The sequence below is a fragment of the Siniperca chuatsi genome, linkage group LG11, assembly GCF_020085105.1.
Source record: "Siniperca chuatsi isolate FFG_IHB_CAS linkage group LG11, ASM2008510v1, whole genome shotgun sequence".
In the NCBI taxonomy this organism is placed as follows: Eukaryota; Metazoa; Chordata; class Actinopteri; order Centrarchiformes; family Sinipercidae; genus Siniperca; species Siniperca chuatsi.
Window position 1 is genome coordinate 20,006,145 of NC_058052.1, and position 11,962 is coordinate 20,018,106.

The 11,962-nt window shown below is 39.6% G+C and overlaps 1 protein-coding gene across 6 annotated transcripts in view; it reads right to left on the reverse strand.

Moving 5' to 3' along the window:
- The window catches only part of grid1a (glutamate receptor, ionotropic, delta 1a), a 226,702-nt gene that overhangs the window by 162,804 nt on the left and 51,936 nt on the right, over positions 1-11,962 (reverse strand). The window lies entirely within an intron of this gene.

Consider the following 11,962-nt stretch of genomic DNA (forward strand, 5'->3'; position numbering starts at 1 on the left):
AAGATAAATCAATGTTTGCTGACAAAGTAATCATAATGCAACAAAGATAATCACATAACCAAGCAAAATCAGTTAATTGGATCCATTTTAGAATGTACAAAAAACAGTAATAAAAGGAGCAAGATGTCGCTGCCTAACGATTTGCTAATCACAGAAAGCAGAGCAAAATTCAGGTCCTCATTTCCCAACTCCCTGTGAATTTTTTTTTAAACACAATAGAGGGATGTAAAACATACAAAGTATACATTTTCTGTATTCACAAAGCTTTCAGTTATGTGACCTAGATTAATGTAGTATATGTTCAGGTTTTAATGTGTGTGTATAGGCTACATGTCGGCAACCCTCTTAGATATGTATACACTGACACAAACAAACAATTCATCCTAATAAATTAACATTAACAGAAGTGTATGTATGAGTATGTGTGGACCACACCTGTGCATACATATACAGTTTTTACGCATCGGTCATTCCGTAGAATCTAAATCTGTCAAGCATTAAAGAGAGCTGCTTTCACCATTAGATGGTGTCTTTGTAGCAACAAATACTTTTTTAACCTGTCCATCACACTCTGCTCCACATTCATTTACACTCTAGAGACAAACTAAATTAAGGTTTAGGCGACAACACAACAAGAAGCTTACAAAGCAGGGAAATCCAGGGCATGTTAGTGGTTACAATGCTTTTATACACAACCAACCACAATTTTGGGTTCTACGCCAAACATGTCAAAATTACCAGCAAATAGAAGGCTGTTTGCCAACTTTGTAAAAAGCAGCTCTATACAACAACAACAAATCCTGACCTGCTAGCTTGCCACTTAAGTGAGGCCGCGTAGGATTGCCCTCAACTGTACAACCTCGTCCGACAGCCTATTCATGACATAGTGCAGTTGTGTGAAGCCACATAGGAAAATTTAAAGATACAGGGTAAGACACTTTCTGACCACCGACAGATGGAAATCGCTGGCCACACATGCTTATGGTACAGTCACAACTCATTGTATCTCAGACTCGAGCATTAAGCTATTTGGGTTGTGTTCAAATAAATTAAGAGTGTCACGGAGGACGCAAAAGTACAAGGGACAAACTGGTTTTATCTTTTTTTTCTCTCTCTTGATTCATGGACATTTCACTGAGAGGATGCCTCTCTTTAGCAGGTACGCCCTGATCACATTTGCACAGTTACACATATTCACACCTGGAAGCTGCCCTGTACAACTACAGTCTGATCTGATGGCCACTGAGCAGCTCCACTGGAGCATGTGGGGTTAAGGGCCTTTGCTCAAGGGCAGCTCAGTGGTGGCAATGAGGGAGGGGCAATCCCTGCTTTTTCACTTTCCCCACCCAGATTTATCCTGCCGGTCCGGGGCTTTAAATCTTAAGAGGCCACATTGTGGTGTGGCCATGAGTAAAGATCATCAGTCTATGAAATAAGCTCCAGCCACCATGCTGGGAAGCAGTCATACTGCTAGGGTACAATAAAAACAACATTCTATATTTAGACGATTGTATTTCTGTATTTGTTTTGTGTGGTTTCACACTGCTGAGTTACAAGCAAGAGTAACCACAGGTTTTCAGATGTCAACATCCTTCTGTTTACACCACTGTGATCAAATGCATTTTCAAGTAATTTCCAGGAATCTGGAAGAAAAACAAGACAGATATTTCAGGCATGTCACGGGCAGTTATTTGGTGTGACCAGAGTTTAACTTTTTTTTTTTCACCTTACCAAACGATCCAAACTAAAAAAGAGAAAACTATCCAGACCTTTTGGTGTAAACATACCTTCCAAAAGTCCTTGAGCGAGACAGTGAAGCCCTATCTCCAGGAGGATTCACCTATAGCAGACCCTGTGCTCTCACAGTAATATGAAATGGGTCCCTGCTAACAGAGACTATATTTACACAAGCAGGCACACAGCTTAAATATTGTGACATGAAACATTGTGACATGCATTTAATGTAGTTTAAAATATGGCATGAGAGCTAGCTTGCTCATTAAAAGACAAAACAATTTAATAATCCATAGCAACCAACAACAATCATCAAATACTAAATATATAGGCTGCTAAGCTATTTTTGACAACCATTTTCAACAAAAATGTTCATAAATTTCTTTGTCTCACTACATCTGAGCTATAGCATAGCATTTATGGATACTAAATTTCACACTTGGCATCCACATGGGGTCAAAGGGATAGGGTTACACTTAAACAAATTTGTATTCTTTACACATCTGGCTACTATTAGGACTTTTGATGGCAATGTAACTAGGGCTGCAGCTAAATTATTTCTATTATCGATTCATCTGCTGATTATTGTGACAATTATTCAATTAATCATTTGGTCTACAAAATGAGAAAAGGAGAAATTGCTTATAATAATTACCTTCAGTCCAAGGTGATGTCTTCAAAATGTCTTACTTTGTCCAACCAATCAAAGATATTCAGTTTACAATGATATACAGTACATAATTTGAGACACACCTGTTGGCCATTCATATTCCCCCCCATCAAATTTAAGTGACAACTCCCTCATACTTCACACCATCCTGGCAAGCAAGCTAAAACGGCCACTTCTCTTTCTTACTCACAGGGCGGCCAATCATCAACCTGGTTATTAACAAAATTATCCGCACCTATAGGACCCTGGGAGCTCCTGCCACTCACATCAACATCTGACCAACACCAATCCACCCAATGGCTTTTAAGTTTTATATATAGTAGAGTAGAGTAGATATATATATATATATATATATATATATATATATATATATATATATACATATATCTTATTTTGATAAAATTCACAGGCTTATTTTAATAAAATTAGGCTTCTTGGTGAAGCTTATTAGGCTTTGGCATATTGACAAATATGCGCCGCCCTTTCTAGAAAGTTTTACTTACAAACACCTGCTGGACCAGACAACCAATTCCATTAAGGGAGTGTTCGATTTGCATCACTAGGTGCTCGTTGGGCAGTGCATTAAATCAGTTATGAATAAAGTTAGGGTAGATGCAATCTACAGTATTTTACCTATGTGGCTATATTAATAATATGCATATTTTTTCAGACATTATATCAGCTTTCTGCCATTGATACATTTTGATAGTATGCCAGTACATTAATATCTTTGAACCAATCATTACACACTGGTTCATTAATTTATTATCTAGCAGCTTATTCTCAAGTAAATTTTATACACAATAAAAAAAATCCTATAATACATAAACAATAACAATTACACTATAAAAAAATGCTTCTGAGCAATTAAAGAACTAATTGTCAGCAATATATTAATTAAATTAGAGATGAAACAATTAGCTGATTAACTGATTAGGTGCTTGATGGAAAAATAATTTTTCAAGCAAAATGACCAAACATTCCCTATTTTTGTCTTATGTCATAGTGAACCGAATATCTTTTGGAGAGTTAGAGTTTCATGACATCACCTTGTGTTTTAGGAAATTGTGATGGTCATATTTTACTATTTTTGGACATTTGATGGGCCAAAATTGTATAATGATTAGTTGCAGCCTTACTCTGGATTTGTTCCTTATTCATCCCTTAGTAACTACTCAGGCATTTTGTGTCCCTTACTGTGAAATGTTACAAGAATACTGCTAGTCACCTATCGCTCACATGTACTATATGCTTATGAGTTTAATGCATTGAGTGTAATGAACTGATAACCCAACCCCCCAAAACTGTCTGTATTCCTGTAAGTAATGTGAAGGAGAACACAATTTTAATAGATAAAATTGTGTGTTTATTTTGGATAATACAATGGCTGAAAATTGTCATTTCAGAGAAGGGTGTGTGAAAAACACACCCACTGTGATTGGTTGGGTACTGCAGCATTGTAAAAGCCTATCATTCTAGTTTTTCTTTTCTCCACCAGTCACATTTTCATATAAAGAGCTGACAGCCTATTGGACATCATTACAGCTATGCTTTCAGTGCCTTCTGGCAATGTAATGAATACCTCTTTTTGGAGGTACGGCAATGTGAAGGTAAACAGTACCTGCTGCTTCTTTACACCTGTCACACAGAAACACACAAACAAACACACACACACAGACACTCTGAATAGCTACAGGTCCCAAATCTAGTCGTAATATATCTCAAGAAAATGCAAATTCTCTTTCTTTCTCTCTCACATGACCACACACACATCCAAATGTATATACTGCGATTTTTTTTGTTGCGTTTGAGGGTGAGGAGAGCTGGCGGGTGGGAGTGGAGCATGCATTTGCTGCCATACTGCAATAAAGGAATCAATGACTGATGAGTGTGCATACCAGGCTATTTACTCTGCCTGGCTCCAAAACAAAAATCCACGATCCCTACTCTCTTTCTTCCAGTGGTCCTTCCACCCCATCTCACAACATATATCCTTCTGCCCCCCTCCCTCCCTCTGAACTCTGAGTTAATCATTTAGAAATAATTAAATTCAATAAAGCGGAACAGATTAAATAAGAAACAACGATTGGGCGTTAAGGGGCAGGGTGTGGAGCAGTAGCTTCCCCCGCCAATGTAGGGAAGATCAGACAGACAGAGCAAGATGGAGAGAGAGGAAGGAATGACTTACCAGAGTTTCAGGGGGAGACAGAGAAAGACAAATGTGTGCAGCACTGACAAAAAGGTATGACGGAGGATAAGAGAAAAGGCAAGGGAATAAAAGGAGGAGCGTGAAAAGGAAGCAGAGGAGCTTGAGGACTGGTTAAATATTCATAAAGGCTGCGTGGTGATGGGTAGTGACGTAGAGCAGCAAAGGAGAGAGAGGAGACTGAGGAGAAAGGCAAATAATGAGCATAGAGAGAGAGGCACCCTCATGCTTTACAACACAGCTGGAGGCACACAGGCAGCCAATGTGCAGACACAAACTCACAAATACAAATGTGCAATTATAAAGAAGCAAAAACATGTGCATGCAAATGTACACATACTCTGCAGGCAAACCTCCCGTCAGACACTAAAAAATTATCGGTTTACTTTGAACATGTGCAAGTTTTGTCATAAGTAAATTGCTATTAGTTAAAGGCTGGCATTTTAGATTTTACTTTACTGTCAACAAAATCTATGAAAGATCAAAACCAAAAATTTGTCTTTCAATACTTTACATACCCTGCCCGTACCAAGCCCATTGATTCCTACTGAAGACTTAAATCTTTTGAAATGGGCCATAAATCTAAGCGTAGTTTAATTTTATATACTGCTCAGTAATTTCGTAAAACAACTGGGCACTGTAGTTTTCAGCAATGGTTTAAACAGGAGTAAATAGAGCATTTGTTAGGCACTATTTTCAGTCCCAAATGAATCAGAATCAGAAATACTTTATTGATACCGAGGGGAAACTCTTGTTACAGCAGCTCACTATCACGTCAGTGCACAAAGGAATAGAAGTACTAAGCAATCAGAATATAATACACTATAATACAGGTTAGATAAATTAAGTACAAAGTGGATATAAGTATAAAAATAAAATAAGTGTAAAGTGCAAAGTGGATTTACCGGTTGATGAAGTATGTACAGTTTAATAATACAATGTAATAATATAAGTAATAAGTAATGATGCATGAACTGTCAAGTGTAGCTTATTAAGATTATTATGAGACAGTGGATATTGCACAGCAGTAATAGAAGTATGAAAAAGTATCAATAAATAGGGAATTGTAAACTGAAAAAAGTATATTGCACAGCAGTATTAACACAGAATATTGCACAATTATTTCAATTAATGCAGTGATGTTAATGATCAATGTCCAGTTTAATGACTTAGGGTCATATAGACTGACACTTAGAGGGAGGAGTTAAAGAGTTTGATGGACACAGGCAGGAATGACTTCCTGTGGTGCTCTGTGGTGCATTTTGGGGGGATGAGTCTTTCACTTTCACAAGTTTGACCAGCACGTCATGGAGTGGGTGGGAGACACTGTCCAAGATGGCATATAGTTTGGCCAGCATCCTCCTCTTTGACACCACCGACAGAGAGTCCAGCTCCACCCCAACAATGTCACTAGCCTTACTGATCAGTTTGTTGAGTCTGTTAGCATCCACTGCCCTCAACCTGCTGCCCCAGCATGCAACAGCATACAGGGTAGCAGTGGCCACCACAGACTCATAAAACATCCTCAGCATTGTCCGGCAGATGTTGAAGGACCTCAGCCTCCTCAGAAAATAGAGGTGGCTCTGGCCCTTCCTGTAAAGAGCTTGAGTGTTCTTAGCCCAGTCCAGCTTATTGTGCATATGTAGTCCAAGGTACTTGTAGTCCTCAACAATGTGCACACACTACAAGATACATTTGGTGAGCTAGTGAGTATTTACGGCAGCAGGACAGCGTATGTGGAGTGACTCAACAAACTACAGTGCCCTTGTTCATTGTTATGAAGGAACATGTCAGCCAGCGCAGTGTGGCTCATTGATGTGTTTTTAATGGTTTCTGGACAACAATGGAGGTCTATGGCACAGCGGGTTTTGACTACACAGGTAAAAATTGTTGGTACGATCAATTCATTTTCACTTTTGGTCTTTTCATAGTACTTCTTGACAATACAAAAAATATAGAATATCACCAGACAGGACAAAGTAAACTGGTTTAGTGTGCATTTTCCACAAATTAGATTCCTATTGGCCATCGCCTCCTGAGAGAAAGCAGTACCAATATTGACCTTGATAAACACATTTCACCTTCTTGCCGTGGTTCACACTGCAGCACCTAACCACTGCTTGATATTTAAGTATTCTCACACAAAAATGAATTTGCGATTCCCTCCGCACCTTGTTTTAAAAAGGAGATGATTTGTAAGTTGCACTGTAGTTCCAGCTGTCATGTAGGGCTTTTCAATTATGCATCATTTTTTAAGTTGACTCTGGCCTCAGTAAACTCCCACTTGGCCTTGCACTGGAGAAGCTATTGACCGGGCTGCACTGGATTGGACATAAACACTGTATTAGTTTGATTGGTTGGGTAGAGCTGATCTATGCTGGGGACAGCCTGTCTGCCTGCCTGCTGCTGCTAACCAATCTCAGAGGGAAAAACGGAATTCAATTAGTCTGGCCAGAGGAGCTCTCTCTCTCTCTTATGTTTGTTATCCAATCTCTTGGCCCTTCTCTAACTTGCTCTCTTGCTATCCTCCCTATTCTCTTTCCCCCACCCCTTTCCTCCCTATCTCAGTCAGAATTTCCTCATGACTGCTGCGGCTAACCTGACTCAGAGGGGAGAGTAGAATGCAATTAGTCCAGCCTTCGGAGCTCTCTCTCTCGTTTACTATTCATCTTCACATTCTTGCACTTCATCTGATGGTCACTCTGATCTCTCATCTCTCTTCTCTCCCTCTTGCATGTATCTCCTCTGCCTTCCTCCTGCCTCCTCCCAGCAGTAGTATAAATCCTTACAGATGGAAGGATAGGGCATGGGCAGAGAATGAAAAAAAAAGAAGAAAAAGACAGCTAGAGGGAGAAATAGAGACGACAGCCATAAGAGGCAGTTGACATCCAGGGGGCTATTAAAACAAGAAAGGGAAGATAAAAGAGGCAGGAAAAGGAGAGACAAACCTGTAAAGAGGAATGATGGGATAATGGAGTGAAAAAGTAAGAGGTATAAATAACTAGTTATGATTGCAGCAAGAGAAACAGAGGCGCAGAAAGGAGAGCTGAGAGAGGGTGGTAGAGAAATACAAGAATACATAGAAATACATAGAAAGTGATGGACTAAGAAATTAGAATGAGACAATAAGACAAGGGAAATTCAAGATACAGTATGTATATTAATATGTATAATAAAAGCCAGAGAAACATAGAAAATTGAGCGACAAGATAGAAGTACACAGAGAGAGAACAAGGAGAAAATGTGGGAGGCTGATGTGAAATAATGTATTTATGAATATCTGACTCCTGACGCGACAGATGTGACCCAGTCAGCACATCCCTCCATTCCCTGCTCCCTACATCTCACCCATTATCTGGCTTCTCTGCCTGTAAACCCACAAAAAGCCTGCATTACCACAAACTCATACAACGCAACAAGCTGCTCTTGTGAAAGTGCAGATGCGGGCGACTTTCAAATTCCTCCAGCGTTGCACAGTCAGACATCGTCTTCCCACCAAACTGGTGTGTTATCCACCATCACGCACACCCACCTGTGGATATTTGTATTGCTTTGAGTCTTCAGTGGAGGGAAATGGTGAGAGTTGACTGAAAAGCACTTCAGATTTTATTAATATTACTATAGCGTAATGTGCACACTGTGCTCCAGCGCCTGCCGACGGCTTGTACTATGCTCATCCACAAATCCCAGTAGTATCAAGAGTAGTCTGCTTCCCTTTGACGAGCATCTACTCTCAGTACTTTGCAGGGTTTCAAAGTTGTAGAGGGTGTAAAGTTCTATTACAGTCTACTTAAAAAGAGGGAAGTAGCGCTTCAGCAAATAACAGCAGTGTTGGAATGCCATGTCAAAAGAAATCGGCATAGAGATGGAGAGATTTAAAAAGTGGAGCAACATTTATTTGGCTGTACAGCAAGTAGTTGCTACAGTATGTTACTCTGGGTTTCACTAAAAGGCAAATATCACCTTCGTTTGATTCACTCATGAATTTCTGAAAACTAAGACAGATCACTGCTTCATGCAGTTAAGCCAGGCTCACTTCTGTAAATCAGGCTCATTTTCTGGCTCACCTAATTGTCACACCCATGGAAACTTTACCCTCCAGACAAGCCTGGTAAGACTTGTTTCAGGTTCTACCTCAGCTATATCAGGCCTATTGAATTTGCAGCCCGCAAGCCACATCTCATATATGACAAAATAAGTAAACTACATATATAGTGTATGGAAGTAGCTAACGAGTGAGCCATCTCGCTTCCATCTCATCTCTATTGAGAGTTGCACATGCGTAGTACTGATCGGGCAAGATGTTTACGGATGTAGCAATACCGCCAATCATATCTTTCACAAATCAATGTTTTCTTATAAAATGAAAGAAAAATCCCTCTACTGAAATTACAAAAGGGGCAATCTGAAGGATGTTCAAACAGTATTTTCACTGGTATGTCAATTAAGGTAGCATATTGTAATACAACTGATGGAGAACTTTAGTCTCCAGAAAATGTTAATTATCTTATTATCTTGATCTAAAATACAGTAGCTGGCTGGGCTCCTATTTGATACTTCTTGTTGGATGTCATGTTGCATTTTACACATGTAAGTTAATTTTCAGCACTTATGATACAAGGAAAATTTACATAACTTTATATGTTTAATATGAGCTGCTCAATGTTGAACATGGCAGTTTTCTTCATTGTAAATTGATGGGATTTGTGTTTGATGTCTCAGGGCTGTGTTTTAAAGTCATGCATGTGCAGTCCCTAAACCTGACTTGACTTCGTCTGATTACATTAGTTCTGAATATGCTTTATGAAACAGCTCCTGGTTCAGATTGTTAAACTCACTCAAGACAGGCTTATCACACTAAGCCCTGATTTTCTGAGCCTTCTTTATGAAAGATCCCCATGTAGAAGCAGCTTATAAAATGTGAGTTCTATTACAATGTAGTCTCAAATTTTTAGCTTACTCAACCACCCTTAACAGATGCACGTTATTAATGGAGATGAAAGCTGGACAGGAAGCAACCTGTTTGGGATAATGGTCACCATTCCCACACCTTGAACAAGTATTTGTCATGTCACTTTCATCTTTTGTTACATGGGATTCAAAACCAACACAACACATGATAATTTAAAAGGTGTTGCTGTTAAAACATTCATCGCAAGGGATTAGACAAAGCTGCTGATCCCACCGAGAGATAGCAGGGCGTGACCGCTTTTGATTAGCATGCTGTATGGGGAAGATAAGATGGCATGGAGGAGTGGTGGAAGACTGGTGAGTTAAAGGGTTTTCAAGACCAATCGTTCTCAACATCTTTTTCTCTTTTGAAGGGAATTGCCTTGGAGCAAGCAAATACAATTTGTGTTATTTTCTTTCTGGGTGTGTGTGTGAGTATGTGTGCATGTATACTTGCCTGACAGAAGGCACATGAAAAGAAGGGGGAAGAGGTAAATGGAAAAGTTACGCTGTGTACATGTATTTGTGCCTATGTGAGACGGAGCTTTTCGAATCCCCAGAGAAATAAGTCTGTTTCTTATCTATCCTTGTGTTTCAAGGGGGGATGAAAGCAATCTTCAAATGGCATCTGCAGTCGAGGAGCACTTGAACCCAATCAGCACCCGTCAGACCCAAATGGACCCCAGGAGAGTTTCTGTGGTGAAGGAAGCTTAATGCCAATCACACCAAACACTCACATTCACACACACATCAATCAGACGTACTCATACGGTCTGGGGTAATAAAAGCACTAAAATCGGACACCGGTTGCACCTCTGGAGGGATAACAAACAAACACTCCAAGAGTGAATAGCAAAGCTTTGCGGCAGCAACAGAGGCAGGAAGGTTATGGGGCAAATTACACACGAGACAGCAGCAGCCTTGTTACGGGCTGTTCATTTGTTTCAATGCCAAACAAGATGCTTGTCTACTCTTTGTCCTCACATGACTGCTGGTGACACTTCTGCAGGATACACACGACTCGACATCCTCCTTCACCACCCCGCCTCCATAGTCCACAAGGTTTTTCAAGCTTCCATTTCTCTGAACTTCAGAGGCTACATTGCCAAAATGACTTACATTCACGTCACTGGGCGGATAGAGCTAAATGTCATCGGCAGTGCAAGCAGTCACTGAAACACATGCAGACTCTGTAAAAGCCGGTGATAATGGACAAGGTTGGGCTAATTAAAAATAACAAGCTGTGTGGGTTGTCCATGTGGCTGCCATAAGCTAGCAATATCATGTACTTTATCACACAGTAACAAAGTTATTTTACATGAGTAAAGCTTCCGCAGTGAGGGTCTAAGAGTAGAGGGTGTTTTATGTTGTACAGATTGTAAAGCCATTTGAGGCAGATTTATGATCTGGCTATAAATAAAATTGACTTGACTTGATTTACCAGAGCACACATGTCCCCGACAGTGGAGAAGGTGAGTCCAAAAATAAGGCAACGTCTCTCCTGTATGTTCAAACTGGCTCATTTACTCATTTTGTGAATTCCACTACCTGATGCACAACAAATAATCAAAGTGAGAAATGTGTTGATTATATTTCGGTGTGTATATCTACTCTTGATAAATAAACTTTTTTAGTCAAGTAGTTCAGTGTGTGTGTGTGTGTGTGTGTGTGTGTGTGTGTGTGTGTGTGTGTGTGTGTGTGTTACAGGTAGACATTATCATGCTATTACCAGCAAATATTGTCCACTTAGGGAAAAAAAAAGACTTGAAAAATAAGTGGGACATGTATTAGTGTTGTGTTGGAGAGGTTGTTATTCTAACAGTGTGAATGTTACCCTACCAGACTACAAAGTGCAACATTGCATGGTTTAAAATTCATGACTGTTCTGCTCAAGAATCATTTCTGACCTGCACTGGAAACATGGAGTGTGGGCCACTTTTGTTTGACCGAAGGCTAACTTAATAACACACTAGAGAATTCATTTTTGGCCCTATGGACAGGCATCTACCACTAATACACTGATGGCAGTCATACATTTTGTCGTTAGTGTCTCTTGCACAGTATTTGGAAGTCCCATTTCCTTATACAGATCCAAGAAGATTTGGTTTAGTTGAGTCTGAGTTTGATCATTTGAATTTGTTTGAGAACAAAACAAGTGAACAATCTTGACTCAAAGTGGATATAGGCATAAGCTTTAGAAATAAAATGATATTTTTGTGTATGAAACCGTTACATAACCTCTGAAATGTTCAAGTGGTTGTTCAAACACTCTTGACTTAAGTGACAGACAACAAAATTAAGGACACGTTTTCAGGAGATGGAGAGGTGAATTTTCTTAGAAAGTAAAAGAAATTCTCTGTAACAGTGGCCAGCATTACATAAGTATAGATGCACAGTTTGTA